Source organism: Pygoscelis adeliae, unplaced genomic scaffold, assembly GCF_000699105.1.
Source record: "Pygoscelis adeliae isolate BGI_AS28 unplaced genomic scaffold, ASM69910v1 Scaffold407, whole genome shotgun sequence".
Taxonomy (NCBI): Eukaryota; Metazoa; Chordata; class Aves; order Sphenisciformes; family Spheniscidae; genus Pygoscelis; species Pygoscelis adeliae.
The window spans coordinates 237,569-245,062 of record NW_008825251.1 but is presented as its reverse complement, the minus strand read 5'-3'; the positions used below and the strand labels follow the sequence as shown (position 1 = coordinate 245,062).

The window sequence follows — 7,494 nt, the reverse complement described above, 5'->3', positions numbered from 1 at the left end:
GGAGGCTGAAATCACCAACATCTCCCCCTTTGCCAGACTCATCCAGCCCTCCTTGTTTCCAGAACAAAAGCAACCCAAACAAGGGTTTTGGCATTCAAGGCCAAAGTCTCAACAATGTACCCAAAGTCACCCCTGCAGCATGGCATCCAAAGCTGGCCCAACGGACCATGGGAGAGGGAACTGGATGATAACGTCATGGTACACTGAAAGCAGAGCAGATCCAATGACTTGCTGCTGCTGGAAGGAGGGGGTCCCCTCTGCGTCCTCCCCTCACGCTCCTTCCCCACAGTGCATCCCCAGCACTCATCACACAAGGACACTGGAGCTCCTCAAATCTCACATGGAGCTAATTCGGCTTGCTAACTAAAAAGCAGCCAGGTTCCTCTTGCTTTAGTGAACTCAGCCATTCTGGTGACGGGACCCAGGGCCAGGAGAAACAAGGGTGACAGTGCACAGCTTCACCCCCAGAAGACCATCACTGTCTTTCTTATCTTTTATGCTTATTGCCACGCCAAAACAGACTTCTGCTTTGGAAAAGCCTTCAGTCTCCAGAACCTCAAACCCGTGTTTTAGAATAATTTCAAATTACAGCTTTAGTGAATTTAGGCTGAGTTGTCAGACCGCCAGCTACTCACCAGGCATTTCCTCAGCAGCTTCTAAGCCCACAGTACAGAAAGGACCACGGCACTTGCTTTTCACCCTCATTTTCAGTGATTTCAAAACTAATTTCATGAAAATTGAAGTAGCTTATTTCAGGGGCAAGCTTTCTAGGGAGTTTACAAGCCAAAACTGCAACTCTTCTGCCATTTGTGCTCTAATGCAGGACTGCAGGCGCGAGCCCAAGGACAGCACCGACCCAAGCCCCAACACTACTTTGCTTCACACTCATTTTACTGTACCAGCTAAATGCAATTCAGCCGTATCCCAGCCAAACTATCCATTGTATTACGATGGTATAAATTACTGCTAAAATGTACCTCCATACTACAACGTGCTTAGCATTTGGCCTTAGGCATACATTAAGCGCTTCCCATGCCGGCCGCACTCCAGGCTCTGCACCTCAGCTCACAGCCCTTTTGCCATCTCTCTTTGCTTCACTTGATGTTGATTCATCACCAAGAATTCGTAACACACTTGGAGCTTCTCCTCTCACCATAGCTTAGAGCAATGCTTGGAAGGCCTAATAAAAAAATCCCAAACCTAATTACTATAGCTAAGGAGCAAAGAAGAGCTAGACAGTGTGGCTGATACACAGCTGGATATTTGTGGCTATCAAAGGACTATCAAAGAACTACAATATACATGAGGAGAAAATGGTCACTGGACCAGAAGAGGACCAAATACAGCATTTACAGTTTTACGACAAACTGAACGTGTTGAAACTAACAGCTGGACCTTGAGTTACTGTTTAAACGCATATAAGGGAGACTCAGAGCCTGGATTACAGTGTGTGACCACCCGCAGCTTACCCCATCTCTGGAAACAACCCTGCACTTGCTATTTCCCACACAGCACCAAAAGCACATGGGGGACAAGCCCAGAGTAGATAAGGCTGCGTGGGGGAGCGTGACTGAGCAAGCAGATTAGCAGGGGGGTGAGGATCAGGCACTGGAGCAGCTGGGGTGGCCAGGACCAGTTGGCTGGAGCACGTCGGCGTCCCAACAGTAAAACCAAGCCAGCCACCCCAAGGGCCCGGCAGCCGGTGCAGAGGCACCGAAAACTGCGGCCAACATCCACCGCCTGGTCTGGCCACAGCCTCTGGAGGGGCATCTTTCCAGGCAACGCTACACAGCACTGCTCACCCATTGCATGCCCTGGGTCTGTATTCAATTATTCAGCTATAAAAGTCTCCCATGATAACTTTTTCTCTGACTTCACTTTGTTACTGAAAATATTTTACACCAATTCATCCTTCTCCTAAACTGAGCCCTGGCTGCTGCTACACATGAAAACCCACGTGCAAGACATTGCACTGCCTCAGAGTCAAAAAAACCCAAGACAGCTGAACTCCATGTGGTTAAAGGGGATTTGCTGAGCTCAGTCCCAACTTGTCGGGCAGCATTGTGCAGGGTTTTTTCTTGGTGTCACTGGTGATGGAGACAGTAAGCCTCCTTGTCATTCTTCTGGGAAAAAAAATAAACACAAGCAAAACCAAACAGAAAAACCAGATCTACAGAACAAAGAAGTTATCCCTGCTACAGTGCACCTGGCCCTGGGCCACCAGTTCATGATGTCTAAGATGACACAAAATCCCACTACACTGAGTCTTTTCTGCCTCTGTAACAGGTTTCCAGCCAGAAAGCAGCAACCCTCTTTGCCCAGGTAGGAAACAGCCCCATCTGCCAAAGCAAAGTGCCTTCTGGCAGTGTCCCACATCTGCCAAGTTACACACACAAATGAGCCCAGCACAGGTTTGGTTCCCCACCCCACCCCTGGCTTGGCTTGTTTGTTTTTGGTAGATCATAAACCCTGTGAGTAAGAAAAAGGTCAGTTTAGTGGGGCCCAGGACTGCTCTGCTCCAGGCTGAAACAGGAACGCACAGGAAGTCCGGGGAGCACGGGGCGCTCGCCATCATCTTCATTTCATCCCACATCAGAGCAGTTTCCATCGAGGAAGGCGAAGTGCAGTGAGAGCTTGGCTCAGGGAGCTGGGCACAAGAAGAATACGAGAGGGGTAATAAAATACATCCTCTATGTAGATCCAGCCTTCTATTTGCCTCTGATGGCTGATGAAAATGCCAATGAATAATTTTATTCAGATCTCTCTATTTCAGAAGTTCCCCAGCACTCTGCAGCATAAAGCCCTCAGTGGAATTTCATACAAGACCTTAAGTCCAAAAAGACAAAAGAGCCTGAAAAAAAAAAAATCTCAGCATCTCCAGTGCTTTGGTCTTTCAGCTTGCTTTTTTCAGGGGGAATTTTCTAAAGTTGATATTGTCCAACCCGAGTCCCTTCTTTTTGCCTGAAGCACATAACTGCAGGAGGCCAGACACACCCCGACTCCTCGAGCTGCTACACAAGCCATACCAATGCTCCCCTGGGGAGCATGGGAGATGGAAAGGACTCCACGATTCGTTGCAAACAAGCAATCTGTATCTTCAGCATCCTCATTATAAGCTTCCCAAACCTCTTTTGGCTCTGTGCATTGCATAACCAAAAAATGGCAGCTGACAACACACAAAGAAAAAAGCTTGGGAGAGTAGCTGGAGGATGGTTGACACCACTGGAATTCACTGGTCAATATTCAACTGGAAATATAAAACACTTATTCCTTATATCAGTAACCTCAAACACTTGGAACAGTAATTAGGATGAGAGAATATATCCCAAATAATGGTATTTTTTTCCATTCTCCCATGAGACAAAGACCAAGTGCAAAAAAATTTTCTCTTGACCCACAGTGTCTCGTTCCAGATGTACAAGCCAGATGGACCTCATGTCTGCTGCTTTAGTTAATACTTTCCTGACACTCCAAAACCTGACTCCTTTAAGAAATTGCCCAAAGCAGAAGACTACTCTTCCCCATGAAGAGCATAAAAACAATCAGACAGACAGCTTGCTTCAGTGGACACTCATGATTGAGCTATCAAAGAGTACAAGAAATTGCTTGATCATTAAAGCCGTCTTTCCTACCAGGGAACTGCCTTTCTGCGCACCTTGACAAAGGCAGGAATGAACATCAAATGTGTAAGTAATGACAGCAGAGCTCAGAAACCCTCTATGAATCCAGCTAAAACGAAATCCCAGTGTCTGCTCTGGAATTTATTTTTATTAAAAATAAGAGGCACTTCATTAGCTATTCGAATCTGCCCGGAGGGCTTTTTAAAGAAACACGAGCGTACACGTCACAACAAGGCACAAATAATTGCACTCCACCTGGGAAGAGTTGACGGAGCCTAAATGGAGCATTTCAAATTCTGACATATTTATTTGCTGAGAGCTTGCAAGCATCTCCTCCTAATTGCATCATCCACTGAGAAAGCCATTTGGGTAGTACGACAGGAATGGAAATACTGGGAAAGGAGACCACAGGGAAGGAGGAAATGCTGCTTCTTTCCTTTGAACTTCTGATTAGTTTCCATCAGAAGACTGATGTGTCTGAAGGTGTTTCCCAAGGACCAGGCTCTATCTGCATAGAGTCAAACACTGTAACTGAAGGCACGACTCCACCTCAGGAGCTAGCTCCAGGCCATGCTGGGCCTACTGATGGGAGCAGCTTAAAAAGGATACGGCTGCGATGGTGGACAAGATGACTACCTTGTCCTCCACAGCTTATCACCCCTCTTCTGCCTCTGCCAGCAGAGCTACTGGAGCAAAAACACACTCCTGGTTTCACTTAAAGCCACTCGGGCTTTCACCCCTGAACCATTTCATCCCAAGGAAACTGCCCTGGCAAGTTCACCGATAGCTCCAGCAGCACGTTCAGAGGAGCAGGGATGACACCAGGAGTGTGTTGCAGAAGTCAGGCTGCCGATAACCTCTCCCACCTGCACTTGTCTCCACTGACGTCAGAGAGCAAACAGAGACCTTCACTACCCCAGCTCATTTACTAAGTGAGTTACCACAACGCTCATCCAGGAATAGGCTCATCCAGCAGACGAGAGCAGGACAACCTGCTGGGAGCAGAAGCTTGTCCTGCAGTCACAGCTAGCTACAGAGAGGACATTTATTCATGGCCTTATCTAAGCCTATTAAGAAGAGGGTAAACCAGAACAGGGCACATGGACCCAGTTCAGAGGATGTGGGGGACGCTGCGCTGAATAACAGCAGAAGGTTCAGATGCCCTGCCAAGACTAGAAGACCCCTTTGCTGCAAAGCCACGACTGAGTTCAGGCACAAGGAGTCCATCAGCAGCTCCAGGGCAGGCTGACGAAGTGTGGAAGTTTTCTAAATTAAAGCTTCTGAAAACCACAGAAACTAGTATTCAGGCAAAGACAAATTAAAGCCTGAATTAATCTGAATTAACTATATGCAACAAATTCATACTCAAGGTACTGAGATTCAATAACAAAATTGAGAGTCTTCATCGTAATCAGAACATAAAGCGTATGAATCCTTTATATTTTGTATTAATCAAATCAAAATGGCCAGCCAGACCAGCAGGTTTCCCACTGAACAAGTGCGCTCAGTACCATCCCCAGTCCTTCTACCCACCCAGCTAACAAGAATTCCGCAATCCCCAGTACTTCTGGCACAGGCTGGGAGATCTCCCTCCGCTCACGTCCTCAGGCTCTTTAATTCAAACAGCCAAAAACATGCTGCTAAAATGGCAAGTCGAAACTGAAAAGCTTTCTTCTCCAGAGGTAAAATGGCAACCAAGTAGTATTCTTACTAATGCACTTACCTATCAAGAAATATAGATATGACACATCCTTTTGCAACTTCAAAGAAAGGGTTCATGAATATTTATTAAACTGCACTGCCAGGGTGGAAAAAAAAAACAAACCCAAAAAACCACCCTCATGGCCCAAAAAGCCAGAATCCTACAGCAGTTTACGCTTCGCTATCTTTAATCACAGAAGTGATTCCATTAAAGCTGATTCAGATCTTACAGTCCTTCCCACAGTCCCTCAACGATGCTAATAGTTCTTCCTCCATGGGTCTATGGGAAAAAACTGTTCCCTGGTTTGCAAAACTTTACCTGGTTGCCAGCAGGCGGTTGCCCCAATCCTATGAAGCCAACCCGAAAAGAATGGCAGGATTGATTAAAAAAAAAAAAAAAGTGCCTCAAAGCTCAGACACAAACACATTGAAATCTGCAAGATTTTCTTACCCATTAGGCAGTTCACTACAGGAGTCTCAGTCTCTCCTCCTTTCATCTTTGCACCACGGCACATGACATTTTTCTAGAGATCAAGTAAATCAGTTGAATGGGAGGCATTTGCCTTTTGTGCCCCTAAAGCAGGGCAGCGTTCAGTGAACCAGATTCTGCGTGTCTTGTTGGCACATTAAGTGTGCAAGTCTCTCATGAGGTTTTCAGCTGCAGATCCAGCAACCATCAGGCTGAAAGCAGCCTTTTCCATCACAAGGATGATAAAGTTCTCTTGGTTACAAAACGCACCAGGCCAGTATACTTAGATCTCCCTATAGCTTATGTGCTCCCAGCTAAGGCCAAGACATCTGTTTCAGCTAAGGAAACCTGTTGTGAATACAGAAGGCATGTGAACTATCCAACCAAAAACCTGGCTTCAAATTCTGCATTCCTATAAACCGCTGTGATCTCAGCATCACTCCAAATAGCCTCCATCCAACTGATAGGAAAGAGCTGTCTCATCAACCCGGCAAACACCGAACTCAAAAAGCACCAAAGAGATCGTCAGTGGGGATACACTAGAAAAATTATGCTGAAATCCAGTGCAAGAAGCTCTGTAGTCCTCTGCACTGGCTAGTGGAACGATAGCCCCAAATCTACATGGCTTTGTCAGGTTTTCCAGTTTATCCCCTGAAGTGAGCAACCTGCAACCTCGATCCCTGAGCGCCGAGTGCCCTTGGCTGTCACAGGCAGGGGGGCCGAAGCAGCCGCTATGAGCTGCTGCTGCTGGCAGACCAAGAGCGTGCTGCTGTGCTAATCATTTTGCTCTGGATGAATTCTGGTATTCTACATCCACTCTCAGGGGGATTTGCAATTCCTTCCCGAGAGGCTCCTTCTTACAGACTAACTCAAACTGCATTCTGCTGGAGAAGATGCAGAACAGACAGAAGAAAAAAAAAAAAAACAACTTCAAAACGCAAGAGAAATAAAAAATTATTCCAAACACCTTGCACCATCACCGAGGCACTGGGCAAAACGCCAGCACAGCCCTCCCTCCTCTCCCCCAGACAAAGAGAATGTGAGAAGCCAGCTGAAATCTGGTGCCCCTGGGGAGAGCCGCGCTCACAGGAATGTTAAATCCTTGCGAGCTTTTCATCTAGGACAAAAAAAAATGCTGGCAAAAGAGCGCAACAGCAACTGGCATCAGCCATGGGGAGGACAGTGCTTTTGCCAGGCTCTGTGCCTTCCTCCTAGCAGAGCCAAACTTAATTCAACCGCTTCTGGCCGACGAGCTGAGGCACAGAGCGACCAGGAGGAATCCTCCCTGAATGAGGTTATTGAGAAGAGCCATAAAATCTGCCTGCGTCTGTCGGAAACAGGATGCAGCCTGGGAAACTGGCCCGGCTACCTGGCCCTCCATTTTCACTGCCAACAGGTGATCCTGGCTCCCTACCCGCTACCAGGTGAGGAGCGAACCCTCACCCCACTCCAGCAAACTTAAGTGCAACAGCCATTCCTGTGCTTGACCAGGAACACGTTGTCATTTTGTAATTGTGTTTGTTTTTTTAAGCGACGGAGAGCAACCTACGCGTTGCAACCCACCCCGGAGCCTGGTCCGACACAGGTACAAAATCAGAGGGTGCTTCTGATTAACCGCTCGTCTTCAGAGGTGCGAGGGCACCCGGCAGAGCCCGGCCACACTCTCCGGGGAGGGCGATGCTGCCAGCTGCCGCTCCGCCAGAC

At 47.4% G+C, this 7,494-nt stretch overlaps 1 protein-coding gene across 1 annotated transcript in view; it reads right to left on the bottom strand.

Moving 5' to 3' along the window:
- LOC103921376 (rho GTPase-activating protein 39-like) overlaps positions 1–7,375 on the bottom strand; it is a 55,723-nt gene extending 48,348 nt beyond the window's left edge. Inside the window, exon 1 of the mRNA XM_009329326.1 lies at positions 7,340–7,375. The gene's annotated coding sequence lies outside the window, so the exon portion shown is untranslated. The remainder of the gene's footprint in view (positions 1–7,339) is intronic.
- Between the last annotated feature and the right edge of the window lie 119 nt (positions 7,376–7,494).